This window comes from Trichosurus vulpecula, chromosome 9, assembly GCF_011100635.1.
Source record: "Trichosurus vulpecula isolate mTriVul1 chromosome 9, mTriVul1.pri, whole genome shotgun sequence".
NCBI classification, from domain to species: Eukaryota; Metazoa; Chordata; class Mammalia; order Diprotodontia; family Phalangeridae; genus Trichosurus; species Trichosurus vulpecula.
Window position 1 is genome coordinate 61,191,825 of NC_050581.1, and position 19,007 is coordinate 61,210,831.

At 41.2% G+C, this 19,007-nt stretch overlaps 1 long non-coding RNA gene across 1 annotated transcript in view; it reads left to right on the plus strand.

Annotated features, from left to right (window-relative positions):
- Positions 1–17,009, plus strand: part of LOC118831810 — a 64,066-nt gene extending 47,057 nt beyond the window's left edge. Inside the window, exons 3-4 of the long non-coding RNA XR_005009156.1 lie at positions 9,973–10,090; positions 16,597–17,009. This is a non-coding gene — a long non-coding RNA (uncharacterized LOC118831810). The remainder of the gene's footprint in view (positions 1–9,972; positions 10,091–16,596) is intronic.
- The last annotated feature ends 1,998 nt before the right edge of the window (positions 17,010–19,007 follow it).

The window sequence follows — 19,007 nt, forward strand, 5'->3', positions numbered from 1 at the left end:
GAAGTTTCTAATTATAGTAACAGGGCCTGAATATCTTAAGATGTTCTCCAAAGGGGAAATTGGAGAAGAGCTATTCAGTGCACAATATGAATCAGTTATGAGACAGAGAGTTTATTCCTATGCAGACTAAAGAATGCTAAGTTTAAAAAGTTTACAGTATGCACTAACAGAATGATTAAAACAGAATTCAACAACTAAACATAACTGTGGTTAAAATTGACTAGGAGGTTAATATTTTGAGTCTCATCAAAACAATAACATGATTATATGATACTGCTAATTAGGGACCATTTAATCACTTCTTGCACTCATCTGCTAGTAAAACAGACCAAACTTTGCCCCACTTCTAGTGGTAGCTAAATTTTCTAATGCAGAAGCTTTCCTTAATGTTAGCCACTGCTACTCCAGTGTATACCACTGCTACTGTCAGTCACCTCCCAAGACTTTCTGACCTTTTAAAACTCACTAGGTCACTTTCAGTCTTAGACACACCCACCATGGGATGCTCATTCACCCAAGATCCAGAAAAAACAAATACAAAGAGAGGCAAAGGCTTCCAGTTCCCCCAGTGCAAACTCAACTGGTTAAGTCAGCTGTCAAATGGTCAGGATAGTCATATGAGGATAGAGAAGAGCCCTGTCCTTCCCACTCCTCACTGGAGTTATATCTTGTTATTTGGAGAGTCACAGCCAAGAGGCCTCAGCAGGAACTTGTCTCCTCTTTCAGCAGGTTCCCTGAGTCATCAGCTTTTCTAGCTCAGCAGCTAACTAGTCAACTCTTCATCATTCCACAGAGCTAAGACCTTGCATATTGGTGGAAGTGACCCATCCAGGCTTTGAAACAGTAGACTAGAAGCAGACAAAGAATATCTGCATGCATGCCATATACAACCCATGAGAAAGGGCAAATCCATGACCCTATTACATGGTATTTTGGTAAGGCTTTTTTTTTGTACCGGTTGCTAAACAATCACATGATTTTTACTATTTTTGTTATTTAAATGATTAATTCATGTGAATTGTTTTCCAAATATTGAATCATCCTTGCATCCCTGGTATGACTCTTACTTAATTATGGTAAATTATTTTCTTGATATATATTGCTGTAGTCTTGTTGTGAGGGTTTTATTTACATTTTTTTGCAGTGACGACGATAAAATGAACAAATCAGTGTATGGGGAATTAGTAGGAGACCTCTTGATGAGATTTCAAGAGATAGATATTGGAATCTATAAAGTTGAACTGAAAGTCCTAATCAGCCTCTTATGGACTAGCAGAAAAGATGACTCCTCCCAACATTCTTCCAAGGTTCCAAGCCAACCATATTATCTTGGAGTAACCGTATCATCCAGCCACTGAAACTCACCCTCTTGGAGTTGTCTAAGCCCCAAATCAATCATCTCATCTTAGGGCAGCCCTAGTCACTGATACTTGTCAAGAATAGTCTGTCATCTTTTAAGGTGTCTATACTCTATAGGAAAAGAAGTATGGACTATTAAAGGTCCTAAATAAAGGCTAAAGTCCTGAAAAGCTAACCAAACTGATAGGGAACTCCCTGAGTCATCAGTGAAAACCAGCATGAGTGAAACTGAAATTGGGAATAAAAGTTGTTCTGGGCCTGATACCAGTATTGTCTTTTGAGTCCCTTTACAGGAAGGGATCCTGCTGTTCACGTTGGGGGAAATCCCAGATATAAACTAAATATAAACTGGATTTTAGAAATTTACCTAGAGAAGTCCAGGTGGGGGCATAGTGAGTCAAGAAGAGAAACTAACTCCTCTGGTGGCTTGACCCCAGGATCACAATAATGGTCCAGCTGAGCCCGGAGTTCTTGAGGGCACACTAGTCAAAGGATGATATGCATGACATAATGTAACAGGAGCATCTAGATGACCACACTATCCATAAGGAATCCCTCTTTCATTTGAACTCTATGCTGGATTTTCTTTATGACTATTAGTACTGTTTTTGTGAACATACATCCCCTTGTCTAATGTCTCACTTTACATTTATTATCAAAAGGCTATCAAACAAAAGTATTCTGGGATCCTGTGTCATTTTGACATACGCATGGGAGACTTACTGTTTGAGGAGCCACCTTTAAAAGGCTCTGCTTTGTTCTTCCAAATAGAACACTTTTTTATAATCAACAAGTAAGAAGCACAGTGGGATCTTGTATTCTCTACACCTTTCATCAATCGTGTGGCTGTAAAGATGTGATCTGCTGTAGAATATTGTTTATAAATGCTTGCTTATTTCCTTCTTTTAAAAAAATTAAATTTTTTATTTTTTGTCAACAAAAATCTGCTTTTTTTCTCTCCTACCTCCTCTGCCACTGAAAGAAAAAAGAAACAAAACCCTAGTTACAAGCATGTTTCCTGTTCCTTTCTAGTATTCTCATTAAGGATACTTTTGATGCATGTATAAATTATTTTTGTGCATTGGTAGTTGATATTCTCTTGGTTTCCTTTTTAATATTAAGATCTAATTACACCCTCCTGCCCCCTCCATCTTTAATATCTTCTTTCATATTCTTTGAATACTGGTCCTTCAGTAACTCAAAAATGCGTTATTTGCAACTTAGACCTTCTCTGTATATATTTCTGGTCCAGCTACTTTTTCTCTCTTTGTTTTTATAGGTGCCATTTCTGTTTCCTCAGGTAGTGCTTTCAGTACTGTGATGCTAAATGTCCAAATATATTGAGGGGCTCCACTTTCCTTAATGGTGAAAAAAGTTTACTATAAAAAATTTTGCAGATTCCCCCACACACCTTTTTTGTTATTTCATTGTACTTCCAGTTTCATTCTTAAATGACATTAGGATAATTTTGTTTATTTGGGTCTCTCTACAAACTTTCTATAATCTTGTTTTCCCCTCCAGTGGTTCTTGGTGTTACCTAAGGTGATACTGTATATAATCTTCCAATATACCTCTCCCTAAAATTTTACAAATTATATTGCATTTGGCTGTTTTGTCTTTCTGCTTAGCAAGGAAATCAAGTGTTTACTGACTGAAGGGGTTTCTCAGCTCATTTGGTCTCATGGCAACTGATTTATATTGGTTACATTTCTGTGGGAAATTGTTTTAATTTAATCCATGTCCATTCCTCTATCCATCTCTACCACCCTATCCATCCCCTCCTTTTTTTGGTATCTGCAATTTGTTTCACTAGGTCAGGTTGTATTTGTTTTAATTTCATAAAAAATCTCTTTCTCATTATTATTCTGTTGTTGGTGTTTGTCATGTCCAAATCTTTGTGACCCCATTTTTTTAAACAATTTTTAAAATTCTAAACTTAAGAAAGAAAACAAGCATTTCCATAGCAAAGTAGAATAGGAATAAAAGAGGATTGCACATGAAAAATCTATTATGTGTAACTTGCCTTTCCTTTTAAATATGGAGTAAAGTTTTTATGTAACTTTCTTTCCTTTCTCTTCCCCCATCCCCACTCCTGCTCTCCCCACCGCCAAGAGGGCTACCATTAGACATAAATATGTATGGGGTTTTCATGGCAAAGATACTGAAGTGGTTTGCCATTTCCTTCTGCAGCTCATTTAACAGATGAGGAAACTGAGACAAACAGGGATAAGTTTGCATTTTTCTTTACTTCACTGGTTGCCATGGCCAAAAGATTTATCAACAAGCGTTCCATACTCACAACGGTGACATCTTCTCGTCATTCCGCTGTGCTCTGCCCTCTTCTCTGACACCCCATGCTCCTGACTAGTGAGAGTTCACCACGTTGTGCCAGCCCTAAAACCACCAGGCTTCTCAGGCCAGCTTGCTGTCATGCTTCCACAGGAATCTGCATTCCCTCAGCCCTGCCACTTTCTCTCTCCGCCTCTGGGAACAGTAATAAAATCACCACTACTATTCCTGGAAAGGACATCTCAATCAAATGCCCTCTGGCTCCAGTCATCATCCGTGTGGCTTCCTGGACCAGAGCACCCCTTCCTGGCCATCGCTTCCCTTTATGAAGATATGGATTGTCTCCTCCTTTTAGAGTACACGGTCCTTGAGGGCAGAGGCTTGTGCATGTTTAATACATGCTTTTTCATTCATTCAGTCTAGAGTCACAGAATCTGAGACTTTAGTGGCCATTTGGTCCAACGGATATAGGAAAAGAACTCTTACCATAACATTTTACAAGTAGGCCTCCAGCCTCTGCTTAAAGACCAAGGAGAGGGCACTCACCACCTTTCAGGTGGCCCCGTCCACTTTTGGACAGCTTTCTGGCGATGTTGTTGTTGTTTAGTCATTTCAGTTGTGTCCTACTCTCCGTGACCCCATTTTGGGTTTTTTTTTTGGCAAAGATTCTGGAGTGATTTGCCATTTCCTTGCCCAGCTCATTTTATAGATGAGGAAACTGAGGCAAACAGGGTTAAGTGACTTGCCCAGAGTCACATACTAGTAAGTGTCTGAGGCCAGATTTGAACTCAGGTCTTCCAGACTCCACTTAGCTGCCCTTGTGGTGGTGATGAGCCGTCTGTAATTCTCTTAAGTTGAAACATGGTCTGTTACCAAGATCTGCTCAAAGTTTTTGAGCATGGTAGAAGATTCCAGATCTTGTGCTGTTCTAGCATAGCATTTAAAAATTCAGGATCACCTCCATGCTCTAATGAAGTATCAGAGGAGGATTTGTAGAATTCTTTTATGCTCTTAGCTTTGACTAACAGTTAAATGTTAGCCTTTCTTTTCAGAAAGGGATTAAGACATTCTTCCCACAACAATCAACAGGCTTAGATGCCAAGCAGACAAATTACCTTTTACAAATCTTATAAAGTATTTTAAGTGTTGGAAGACACAGGGGAAGGAGTAGAACAGCTAGCTCTGTAATGCCGCAGTTTGTCTTGGGGTGGGGTGAAGACAAGCAGGGCAAAGGTTGAATTTCTTTACTAATTATACCAGCTCTGCCACTTGGGAAACTGCCCTTGCTGTAGAAACCTGCTGGGCAGATGAATAAAAGCCATTCTCTCCCAGATTCCTCTGCCATGGAGTTGTGATGATATACACTGCTCATGTCCAACATTGAAAACCACTGGCTACCTGACAAATGGGGAAAAGGGTGTGGAGGGGAGTAAAATGAAAAGAGCCCAGAAAGGTAGGATGGGGCCATGTTATGAAGAGTCCTTGAATGCCAAGATAATTGTCAGCTGGGATCCACTGTTAGTTCATCAGTATACCTCACATGTTTGATCTTTAGTGTCCCTGCTGTACAAGGCCCTATGAGTCCGGGTAGAAAAAGTTGATAGAATAGAAAGGAGGTTTTTCAGGGTCTGGGGTCCCTGACTTAATTTCTTGTTTCTGGTCCATTGGAATTCAGTTTCTGGCACGGCACCTTTGAATTCTTCTCTGAAGCGCACTCAGCATGTATGTGACCTTCTACTCTGCATGTGTAATAATAATATGCAGCTTACATTTATATACCATTTTGAAGTTGGCAAAACAGTTTACATACATGATCTCATCTAATCGTAACAACCACTTTGCAAAGAGATAAATGCTATGATTACCTTCACTTTACAGATGAGGAAATCAGAAGAAGGATTCAAACTCATATAGTTCTGATTTCAAGTGAAGTACTCTATCCACTCTACCCCCTGCCTCCCAAAAGAAAGTAGAGAAAACTCAGCCTCTTGAGTTAACAGGATCCCAGATTTAGAACTGGAAAGACCCCCTCCCCCCAGGTCATTTAGTCCACTTAGGAACCAAGGCCTTAGAGGTCACACAGATAGGGAAGGACAGGGACAGCCTCTGCACTCAGGGCCAGTGCAGATTTCTTTGTACCCTGCAGTCTCTCAGTGGTATTCTGCCAGTGCTCTTCTCTGTGACAGCTGCTCTGATCTCTGGTCTCATACTTCTTTGTCACTCTGGGAAGTGTGTTACCTCCCAGCAGACTGCAGTGGTCTGGGAGATCTGAGGGGACAAATGGCTGATCCCTCAAGATGTGTCCTCAAGCCAGTCAGGACAGTTTCGTTCTTCTACAACATGTGCAGAGACAGCCAGGTGGAGCAATGGACAGTGTTGGAGTTGGAATCAAGAAGGCTGGCCTTCAGATCCTGCCCCAGACACTTATTAGCTGTGGGACTGGACAATTCACTTAACCTGTCTAAGCCTCAGTCTCCTCGTCTGTAAAACAGGGATAAATAAATACTTATCTCACAGAGTTTTTCTAAGGATCAAATGAGATAACATGTAAAGTGCCTTGTAAGCCTTAAAGCCTTTTATAAATGCTAGTTGTGACCCCTCTCTATGACTGTTGCCCTTGGTTCAAATCTCTCCACCAGCTGTATCGGTGCTGTAAACTTGAGACATTGTATTTACTGTCCAAACATTCTGGACTCCCATGCCTCCTGGTCCTATATGAGCCTACTGGCCATTTGAGTTAGTCTGAAATGGTTCCGTGTGTTCCATATTCATTGATGCTTTAATTATCAATCTCTAGGTAGCCTTTCCAGAAGTAATATAAAATCAGAGGCCTTTTCCTCCCTCCTGTTGAAAGTTATTAATGCAAAGGACCAAGGCTCCCTGCACATACTCCCTTCCCTCTCATGGTTCTCCAGCTTCCTCAAGTATTCTGACTCTATGACCTCAGGATACTGCATTTCAAATACTATGATGGCCCAGGTGAGGCTTTCCATTAGCCTCCTGCAAGTCTCTGTATCAGTTTTGTGTTACTTCAGTGATATGTCCTGGCTAGGACTCAAAGAATTTCTCATTTAGTAAGTAGCGATACTTTCTCAAAAAAGATCATAGCTTCACCTACTGAGTCCTTTGTATTTACACAGTCAAGCTGACAGTCTGCTTTCAGTGCCTAGCTCTTGTACCTACCACTTCCTGAGTTACGTGTGGTATCTTTCCAATAGCTTGTTCCATGCTCTATCTTCTTCCTTCGGTCCATCTTTCTCTCATCAGGACTGATTTAAATCTTCTCACCTGCCTGGGGAGTTCAGTAATTACTTTCTAGAATTCCTTATCAACACTTGTCTGTCTAGCAATGCTGGAACGTACCACCATTTCAGACAATTTGCCTAATACAGCGCTTTGTATTCATTATCTCCAGCATCACCTAAGATTGTTACAATGCAATCACAACAGTCGATAGGTACCCTCCCCCCAACGAACAGTGCTTGAAGGGGGTCCTGTTATTCTGCACCAGTTTTCTAATTATAGAAAGGCTGTGGTGCTGTTTAGCTTAATGCTTAATCAAACAGCAAGACGCTAATGACACTGACATACAACGATAGTTTCAAAGTACCTTGTCTGGCCTGTTGAAATCACATAAGAAAATCTTGCTACTCAATCACAGTCAAAGAAAAAATATAAAAGGAAAAGTCTTCAGTGTATTTCTGCAGTGCCTGAGAATCCAAAAATAGAGATCTCAGGTGGATCCCCGTAGACATCGTTCCCAGGCCAACAAATGGACGTGGGTTTCCTGAAAGCTACTTCAGATTTGAGGCCTATCGTGGGTTGGTATCCACTCAAACCCATAGCTCGTGATCCCTAACCAGAAGATACATTAGTTCAGAGCAAAAGACATTGTATTAAACAGTATAGTGAAGTAAGGGGTGAAAAAGATTCCCACCTCCTCTACTGCTTGCTCTGATATGAATTGGGGTATATTTTCCCATGGGTTACCTAGTGGAAAGAGGGAAACATGACAGGCATAAACATGGCCAAGGGCAACTCACTTTCTTGAAATGACAACCTAGCTAGAAACCTTTACCTTCAAATGGCTATACTCTCTACACCATTAGAAAAGACAATTAAATAGATTACAAAGTGCAAAGAGAGGGGGCAATTTAAGGCAACTTGGAGGTTGAACAGGTACTCTGGTAATATTCAGGCTACCAACCAACAGAATTTTTCTTGTTCTTTTTCTTGGAGTCTGACTTTAACCAGAAAAGGCAATATGCTGTTGTGAAGAATGTTGGACTTGACATCCAAAGACCTAGTTTTGAATTCTGGTCCCTATCATTTATGGTTTGTCTCTTAGCAAACCAATTAACCTCTCTTGAACCGCAGTTCCTTTCCTTGCCTATCTCACAGGGTTATTATGAGGATCAAATAAGATAATTTATATGGGAGTGCTTTGTAATTGCTTTACATATATAAAATATTATTTGTTTCCCTAGCTACTTCCTCAAATTTGAGCTTGTATGGACAGAGAGATTCTAGCATAGGCTTCTTAATTTCAGTAGCCTTCCCTTTCCATTGTCTCTCTCTCTCTCTCTCTCTCTCTCTCTCTCTCTCTCTCTCTCTCTCTCTCTCTCTCTCTCTGTGTGTGTGTGTGTGTGTGTGTGTGTATTACAGCAGAGAGCTGTGCTGATTTTGCCATTCCCTTGAGTTGGTGTCCACTGTGACTCTTGGAGTCACAGTGAATTTATCTGGCAACAGTCCAAGGATTACTGGATATTTAGTTTTCCATACCTGTCAAAAGCTGTTATTGATGGGCACATTTTATAAATGCAATGAATAAATAAGCAGCACGTAGCTAATCCTCTCAGCTTTGTGCTTATTAGAGGCTCTGATGAGCAGCTGAAGCCTGTGCTTCTCTCTAAATCTGGGCCTGCCTTCCCTGGAGAAAAGAAGCACATAGTGCACGCAACAACATATATACTTGTATCATCATAAACACCTGAATTATGTGGCCTTTTGAACCGAGACTAGTTAACTGTAGTTAAAGCTGTTCTTCATTCACAGCTAGTAACTCATACACATAAATGTATGTGTATAGGGGATAATATCAATACATTGTTCTAGGTCCTCATTGCCAAGGCTGCTAGGGACTTAGTGTTGATCTTAAAGATATCTCTCCATACAAAGCATAAAATTCCTTGTTGCTATCCATGGAGAAATCCTTTGTTCTGGCACTAAGTATGTCTTCTTATACAAAGTGTCAATATCTCCATTAATCTCACATTGGTTATATTATAGTTAATCACACACCTTGGTCTTGACTTTTAAAAAGAACTGCAGCCAAACAGATGTAGAGAGCCAGAACTGAGAAATGAAAAGAGGAAAGGCACTATACCCAGATATTTGGACTTGGTTTCCTGAAGAGTAAACCTGCACATCTGCTAGACCCCTGTAGGAAAACCATGTGGTCCCCAGTGAAGTGGGAACCACGTGACCTAAGAAATGAGAGCTGTGAATTGTGTGGCCTGTGCATGATGTCCCCCCATGTCTAGTGGAGGGCCATCAATTCTGCATTGACATCGAGTGTCCTTTTGGGGTGTATGTGGGAGGGGAAGAAGGAGGGGAGATGACGCAACCAGAGTTGCAGCATGAGTTTACAGAATCATACAAGTGGAACTTACTGGAGGGAAAAGGGTCAACTCCCTAGAGGTTTTGATTGCTTTACTCTTACAAAAGACTTCAACCCTAGGTTAAGTACATGGGTCTGGTGTACTGAACAGGTCCCTAGAAAGAGTCGAAACCACAGAAGAAGGAAGGAAAGTTGTTTTAATGTTTATGGACTCAGATATGAGTCTTTTCTGTTTGTGTGGTTTTTTTTTTTTGTTGTTGTTGTTGTAAGATTAGTAAAGTCTGTTAAATAGTCAGTGTATTGTTAGCCCGAATGCTTGCATAGGAGCTGGGATTTCTTTCCTTTGTTGCTGAGATCTAGGTGCAATATAAGATTTCATGCTCCTAGGGGAAACTCTAGGTTGGGGTATTAGCCAAAATAAATGATGTAGGAGCCCCAGTATTGAACCTGGTCTGTGTAAACCCAGAGCTTCATGTGTACATGAGCCACATATATACATGTCCCATAAACTTCCCTTCCAACTTATACATAAACTGTGCACGTACCTATCTTTCACACATTCTCCCCCACACAGTCCCTCTCACATTCAGCCAGCTCACATACTACCCACGCCCCTTTCTAGATCTGTTTCTCTTCTTCCCCTCACCCTGGGGTTTCTGAAGGAGGAAGGTTTTTCTTTTTCTTTCTCTTTTTTTTTCTTGCAGAGTAAGTCAGCAGCTGCCTGGGAAACAGAAGGAGTTAACAGCTATATTTTTAACTCGGCACCCATGGGAGTAAATGACAATATCTAACGTATGCATTAATACAGGATGAAGTATTCTGGTGAGTATGCTTAGAACATGAGAGCATAGGAAATACCGTACTAGGTTATGCTAGTGCCCACCCAGCTCAATATTGGGACAGGACATCTGCCTCTGACATTAATTAGCTGTGTGACTATTAACAGATGACTTAATCTCTCTGAGCTTCAGTTTTCTCATCTATAAAAGAGAGGCAATAATGTTTACACAAACTACCTCAAAAGTGTATTGGAAGGAGAGTGGTATGCAACCCTTAAATACTAAATAAAATACATCATCATTATTATTGTCATTTACCAGAGCGAGGGAACCATGCGTGTCTCACATAATGTCAGATCAAAAACTTAATGATGGATTGTAAAGATGACTACATCTCCATAATAATTCAATTCAGCAAGCATTAAGCACCAGTTATGTAAAGGCACTGTACTAGGTGCTACAAAGACAAAAGTGAATCAGGACCTGTCCTCAAGGAACTTGTGTTCTAGTGTGTGTGTGTGTGTGTGTGTGTGTGTGTGTGTGTGTGTGTGGTGGGGGCGGGGTCCCGCAGCTTGGCATTGTGTTACCACACGGACACAAATAAGCAAAGACAAAGGAAATAAGAGTGATTTGGGAGAAGCATTATCAAGCATGGGTAGGGGCGGGGTGGTGAGGCTAATGCCCTATGTATAAGGCTTAACAACTGACTGATTGGATGTTGGGGCTGAGGGACAGAGACAATGAGAAGTGACTCAGAGCTTCGGAACTAAACTAACTAGAAGGACGGTGATGCCCTTGACAGAAACAGGGAAGTTAAGCAGAGGGGTGGATTTAGAGGGAAGATAATAAGTTCATTTTTGGACATGCTAAACTTAAGACATCTATGAGTTAGCCAGGTGGAGATAATAGTAATTTGTTATTACTTAACTTACCTTAAACCGTCTTAGAATTTATTTCTATTTCACTTTGTACTGTTTCTTGTGTAACAAAATCCATGCTAGTTGTATACAGTAGGGTTTTTTTATGACCATCTTTAAAGCTCAAGTCTACTAGTTTTAGTATTCCAGGATTTGGTGAAAATAGTGATTTCTGCCATAGGGATAGTTGCATTCCCATCATAAACTCTGATTATATCTTCTTTCAGCCATTATCTTTTCAGACTGAAAAGATTATGCAGCCCATGGCCGAGGACCACAGCTTTGTGCTTACGTGGAATAAGTTCGGTTTCTAACTTTTAAGGGTTATGTCCCTATCCAGGGCTTTTCCTAGTAACATCAGAATTTAGCTTGTGTCTAAAAGAGCCCTCGGCTCTTACACAAACACTCAGGATAACAACAGCAAATATAGGACAAGTTATTTTTTCTCTCTTTTTTTTAGCCTGACAAAAAATACAAAGGACTCACACATAATCCAGAGCCCCAAAACAGTCAAGATTATACTCCCTTTCAAATGGACCTACACCATCTCCAGGGAGCTATAGTACTATCCTGATAGGGAACCCCAAGGGGGAAAGAACTTGGTGTTCCTAGACAACTCACTTCCCCTCCCCCTCACTTGGTCCTTGCCTCCCTAGGGACTGGTATAGTGCTCCCAGTTTATGGTTCTAAGCTGCATGGGTTCCCTCCCATACAAAAAAGAACTTAGTATTTCTAGAGAGTTCAGTAATCCTCTCTTCTGGTAAGTTCTACCTTCCCTCAAGACCTATTCAGTCCACCTGACTCATGCCAGTGAGGAAATAGATTTGGGGTTGTTCCTTCACCTTGTGGCTGCCTACTGTGCTAATCTTTCTTCTCCTTCACATAGCAATCTGGCAACATTTCCTTCTCTTCCCCCATATCTTCACTCCTTTTTGGTATGTGTGTGTGTATTTAAACCAGTCTGTGTCTCCAACTGGCAGTTTTCTCCACTTCTAGGGACCATGGGGCTACACAGATGCACAGCCCTGTCCCAAGGAAACAGAAACCCTGTCTGTTATTATCCTCATTCCAAATGTACATGTTTGACCTCTCTTTTAATGGTCAGTGCCCAAACTCAGGCATGTGAATTAGCTGTGAACTGGAGTTAAAGTCAAAACAAAGACCTTAGAAGGAAGGAGGGACTCCTCCTGAAGTGTATCTCTGCACACTTTAAAGTCCTGTAGATGTTTGTCTTCTCTTTGCCTTTCTCTGGACATAAATCTGGCCAGATTCATTGATTAAAAAAAAAAAACCCATCTATATGCCTCTAGCAGGATATCATAGAGTAGAGCTGACTAAGCCAGTCCAGGTCCGACTAGGTCAGTTGGGTACCTCTGGTTCAAAACTGGAATGAAATGTAGTCCATCTAACAGTTAACAAGCGATTCAGAACAGGGAAGGGATTATTCACTGAGGAAACAGTTGACTAAGGTGAATGCATCTTTCCTGTACCACTGCTGTTCATGCTGCTGCTCTGTGGTCTGAGAGCTCCAGCCCCTCACGTCCTGGACATTCTTATACTCAGGAAGATACATCTGTGGCCTGAGCCCTAGTCCTCTTGAGCCAACCAGATCTCAAGGATTTCTAAGAAAGATCCTTCTCAGGAAAATCCTTGCTTAACCTAAAGGAGTGGGGCCTTAGGATATTGCTTCATCACATAAGAAAAGAATTCCAGTACCTGAAGTGTTTGGGGGAAGAGAGAAGACGCTCACAGCTGTCAGGAGAAACAACAGGTTATAGATGAGATGGTTGTGAATTTGTGTACCCTCAGCAAGACCTCTGAGGGTTATTATCAATCTATTGCCACATTCAAAGAAGAAGCAATTGCAGAATATATTGTATTAGCAAGCACATCATTGTGGTTTAGAAAGATGATTTGCTTTATGCAATAGTCATATTGTTCCAAGATTGTTATCTTTTTGTTCATGGTGTCACTATCCTTTGAACTGAAATAACTGATGGGGGTAATCTCTGCCTTTATGTGTGAGTGTAGCTAGAAAGATCAATGCATAACAGTGGTCCTTTCTTCTCTACACATATATAAAAGTCATCCTTCCCTTTGCTAGTGCAGACACACCACTTGTAGAATGGGATATTGATTTTGACTACTTCTTGAAATCTTTCCTTTAAGAGATCTTACCCCACTTACTAATTGTTATTTTCTAGTGTGACCCATCTGCCTCTTAACCATATCTTAACATACAATTGCACCTTATTATTTCTCTCTCTGTCCTTTTACCCTGTCCCTCCTTACCAGTGTTTTGCTTCTGATCACCACTTCCCCCAATCTGTCTTCCCTTCTATCAGTCCCCCCTTCCTTCCTACTTTCCTATAGCACAAGATACATTTCTATACCCAACTGAGTGTGCATGTTATTGCCTCTCTGAGCCAATTTCAATGAGAGTAAGGTTCATTCGATGCCCACCCACCCCCATCTTTCCCTCCACTGTAAAAGCTCTTTCATGCCTCTTCATGTGAGATAATTTACCCCATTCTACATTCCCCCTTCTCCCAGTGCACTCCTCTTTCTCACCCCTTCATTTCATTGTTTTCCCTTTTGGGTATCATCCCATCAAAGTCAACTTATACCCATGCTTTCTGTTCATGTATACTCCTTCTAACTGCCATAATAGTGATAAGCTTCGTAAGAGTTACAAGTATCATCTTCCCTTATAGGAATGTAAGCAATTTAACCTTATTGAATCCCTTGTGTTTTCTCTTTCCTTTTTACCTTTTTATGTTTCTCTTGAGTCTTGTATTTGAAAATCAGATTTTCTATTCAGCTCTGGTCTTTTCATCAGAAATGCTTGAAAGTCCTGTATTTCATTGAATATCTATTTTTCCCCCTGAAGGATTATACTCAGTTTTGCTGGGTGGGAGATTCTTGGTTGTAATCCTAGTTTCCTTGCCTTCCAGAATATTATATTCTAAGAACTTTTATACTTTAATGTAGAAGCTGCTAAATTATGTGTAATCCTGACTGTAGCTCCATGATATTTGAATTGTTTCTTTCTGGCTGCTTGTAGTATTTACTCCTTGACCTAGGAGTTCTAGAATTTGGCTATAATATTCTTGGGAGTTTTCATTTTCGGATCTCTCTCAGGAGATGATTGGTGGGTTCTCTCAATTCCTATTTTACCCTCAGGTTCTAGGATATCAGGATAGTTTTCCTTGATAATTTCTCAAAATATGATATCCAGGCTCTTTTTCTGATCATGGTTTTCAAGTAGTGCAATAATTCTTAAATAATTCTATTCTTACGTAAAGGTACACACAGATTGTATCAATGACTCAATCACCCTACCCCATAACTAACAAGATAAATCCTTAACCAGGTGAGAACACTTCTATTGATTCAATCAATGTTTTAGATTAAGTGCAAAAAGTTTAGTTTAAAAGTTCTTGGATGAAAAAGAGAGACACTTGCACGAGAAGTCTATGTAAATTATTTGAGGGGACTTGGCCATGCACTGTGGATCTTGTATAAAACCAACAAGCTAGTTTGCAATCAAGTCTTCAAGTGTCTGGCAACTTAGTGATAGAAGCAGGTCCAGCCAAACTCCCAACTTCAGTCTCCTACTTTGACTAGAGAAGGATCTCATAAACTTTAGAGGCAAAAGTCCTAGTCCTAGCAGCATCCCCAGAACAGGTGATGCAATCTCCACACTGGAAACCAAGGACAAACTAGCCACTGAGGAAGGGCAGCTTTAAGCTTCTATAAGGAGCCTAGCAGAAAAACTACCCTATAGCTAAGAGAAAATCAGGAGTATCCCAAAAAGGGAATTAAAGGACTTCAGCAAGCAGCGGATAGGAATTGCCTGTCTGCTACATGTACATTCTAAGCTTGAGCCCACTTCCCTCTAGATTCCATATGTATTGGTAGGAAAGTTATGTCATGGAATAGTTGGGAATGTTCTCTATCCCACTATCCTTACCATCTCACTTTAGTAAATATTCTTTTCAAAAAGCTTATTAAGTCTATCTGACCAGCTGATATGAACTAATAGTCGTTGGGGAAAGAATACCAGTGGGAGCTCTTACGCTATTATACTAGAAAACCATCCCCAGCTCCCTCAGGATCCTCCTAGAATCCTGAGGGGACCAGTAGTAGCCACACTCTGGGCATCCAACCTCCTGGTGAGATTATGCATTGGGAGAGTAAGTTGAGAGCGTGTGCCACACTTATTTTTTAAAAGGCACAATTGAGTAGAAAAATAAGGCAAAGTCAGTTAATAACGCTTATAGAAACACTAGTTGTTCAAACTCTTAAGTCCATAACCAAGGTTACTTGGTGTCAGCTTAGCCAAACTGCAACCAAGATACCCTGGAGAAGGTACCATTTATCTTACATATGAAGCAATAGCAAATATCTTACTGCCCTTTTTTGAAAAATGGCAAACTTTTGGATTATAAAAAGGAATAAACATTGAATTACTTATATTTAAAAGTATTTTTACTCTGAAAATTTTACTCTTAAAAGTATTTTAATAGACTTTAAAAGCCTCTGAGTTCACCCAGATTGAGTCCAGCGCAGGGGGCACAAAGAGGTTTGTTTTCTCTCTTTGGCTTATTGCTCCCACCTGGGATTACTCCAAGAAAGCCTATAATTATAGCTTATGTTTGGCTGAGATCTAGGTTTCCTCAGGTGTGGATAACAGGGTGTCAGGCACTCAAAGTAGCAATCCATATGAGCAGGAGAGCTTATATTTCATCCCACAGAAAATGCAGAAGATTCAAAGAAGCCCATAAATATAGAAGAAACACATGAGGCACTCAAATGATTTACATAGCTCCCTTTGGAAGGAAATTGCACTTGGGGTTGCCACCAGGGCAACCCTTTGACATTCTGATGGATTTCTAGGCCCCCCACCCCATCCCCCCATGGTGTTACATAGTCCCTCCTGGGCTCATGGTGTCACCCTGTGTTGATATTCAGAAAGCAAATTAATTTTAGGAATGCTGAACAATTATTGTTGTTGAGTTATTTTCAGTCCTACCTGACTCTTCATGACCCCATTGGGGGTTTTCTTGGCGAAGATGTTGGAGTGGTTTGCCATGTCCTTCTCCAGCTCCTTTTATACGTGAGGAAACTGAGCAAATAAGGTTACGTGTCTTGCCTAGGGTCACACAACTACTAAGTATCTGAGGCCAGATTCAAACTCAGGAAGAGGAGTCTTCCTGACTCCAGGCCCAGCACTCTATCCACCTCTCCATTTAGCTACCAAACAATTAATAGACCCACACTGTAATTTCTTGACTCAGCTCTCCTAGTAGAATACCACTCAGGGATGAGGTGGATGATTTTCTTCTTTCTCCAAGGAGCATACTCCATAGGGAAGTCCCTTTCTCTCTCTAGAAGGTACAGTCCCCAAACTCGTAACCTTAGCTTGTCATCTATAAGGCACCCCACAAAGTTGATGCTGCCCAACAAAGCCCCCTTCTCTGGCAGGAAAGCTAGATTCCAGTATCACACTGCCTAAGGATTTGAGAATCTCCCCTCCTTCACACAGGAATGTGAAGTTTAGGAACATGGGAACTACTATCTCAGGTCAAGCTGCGATGTTAATGTGCACCTCTGCTGTGTGTTTCTACAGGGAATCAAACAATGGCCCATCTCTTTTGCTGAGAAACCTACTTTCAGGATCTGTCTTCTCAGGCTGCTTGCAAGCACATACAACTGCAACGTGCCTCTGCCTCCAAGGTACCCATTTCCATTTCATGGTGGGGAGAGGCTTGTGTGGACGTGTTTCCCTTCCTGAAAGACCAGGCCCACTTTCCTCCTTGCTGGTCTGTCTTTTGAATAGAAAAAGGAAAAAACCTGGTCCTGCCTACTCAATTTTATAGAGCATGAAGAAGGGCAGCTGCTCCAACAAGAGTCCATCCTCCTGAGTTCCAGCCAGCCAAGCATCTTGGAGGAAGCCCTAGTTACCAAGAACACATCCGGAGTTCTGTGTCTGATCAGCAAGGTGCCATTTATTATGACTCCTCTCGTTATCCCTTTCCCCCAAGCCAAAGGTCAAATACTCTATGGATGTGGATCACTGGCTAGTCTACATACTTGACTTTCTCATGATATTATTCCCTTCACCTGAACGGGCCTATTTCCTTCGCTCCATTATCCCATGTCCCTCTCTTTTAAAACTTGGCTCAGAATTCACCTTTGGGAAATTGTCCATGGTTAATCTCTCTGACTGTCCACTCCTCTAACTCCATATCCTCTTGACATTTACGTACTTTGTTCTACATTTATTTGCACTTGCTACGTGAACATTAAATCATACTTGCTGGTGTATAATTCTGGTGAAAAATGAACTCCAGTTTTTTGCTCTTTGTGTATCATTTCCCCTAATGGATTGCAAACTTCTCGAGTGCAGGAAGTCCATCATTTTCATGGGTACACAGCAGAAAGAAATCTGATATATGGCTGTGCACATAGTAGGCATTTAATAATACTTGCATTAACAGTATTAGTGAGGCCCCACGTGTGCCCCCACATGTAGCATAGGGGCATCGTGTGGCTTGAAGGGAGTAAGAATAGACACCTCTAGCCTCTTCTCCTCCCGCCTTCTCCAAGGGAGACTTTGTTTCCTGCCAGGAGGGGAAGCAGGAAGTTTAGGAGGGAAGTCATTCTGCTCTCCTCATAGAGAGGGGGTATTGGATTAGAATTATATCTATATGGTCTTTAAATATTGTTAGTCTAAGGGATGAGATCAGCTTCAAAAAGTGAGATCGGTTCACTTCTTATTGCCGTGTCATTATTGGGGGAGAAAGGAGGATTCCCAAGCTCTAGATCCAAGACTTGACACCTTTCCTTCCAAATACCAGTTGTACAATGAGTGCTCAGCAATTATGAGAGAAAACCCCTTTATCCACATCAGCAGCAAAACAGAAATCAGATAAAGTACCCATAGAAGAATATACCAGACAACACAGAGTGAAGGAGCTCTCCCATTCAGAGCAAGGTAACTCAGCTCAAACAACATAGAGAGAAAGAGTCTCAGATCTCATTTGAGGGGAACTTCACTGATGTCTCTCGTGTAGCAAGCTAGGGAGATTGCCTGCTTCTCTCATGTCTTCCCAGAGTCTCTTCCTTCAGCATCCTGAAGGGAGGTGCCCTCATCCATCTATTCTCTTGAAGCTGGAAGCCAGAAGCACCCAAAGTGACTGCAGAACCCAAAACAACTTGAAAAACTTTCTAAGAAAACTGAGGAGATTGAGGAGCTGCCCTACCCCTCTCTCCAGCTCTGCCCCATCCTTTACACAGGACAAGGCATTTGTCTCCACTATTGAGGAGAGAGATCCATACCAATGGACTTTGGGACTGAGGTCACAACAGAATAAAGGAGAGGGAAAGTAAGAGAAAAACACAAAAAAGAGGGACTGCAATGAAAAGCCCAAGTTGTAATCTTAGATTTAAGGAGAACTCTGTAGAAACTAGCAAACAACAGAGATCTATATCTTAGAGATTTAGGAGAAGCAGGCCCAGGGACACAGTCTTCCTGAACAAGAAAGAAGAGTTCACTCCTTCCTTGCTGGCCAGGGGATGATATCATGGGGTCAAAAGTGTAGACTTGGAAGCTGACTTTAGAAATCATCTAGCCTAGCTCTCTCTCTCATCTTCCAGATGCAAAAGTGAGTCCCAGAGAAGTTAAGTGACACACCTGGGGTCATTCGGCTAGTAACTCGAAGACCTAGCATTTGAATCCAGTCCTTCTGCTGTGCCATGCTGCCTTGTCAATCCTTGTTATTAGCGAAGATTGGCCTTGGGCTTTATAGCTGAAACTGGCTGGAACTAGAAAGAAAATATGGAGCTCTGGGTGAGCCAGAGAGACAAGATCACCAGTAGACTGGTTTCAAGGTACTGGACTGAAGTATCTAGAATTATCAACTTCTAAGACATATTCCTCCAACTGAAGTCAAGCCAACAAGAATTTATTAAGCACCTACCATAGGTTAGGCACTCTGACAAATTCTGGGGGTACAAAAAAAGGCAAAAGACAGTCCC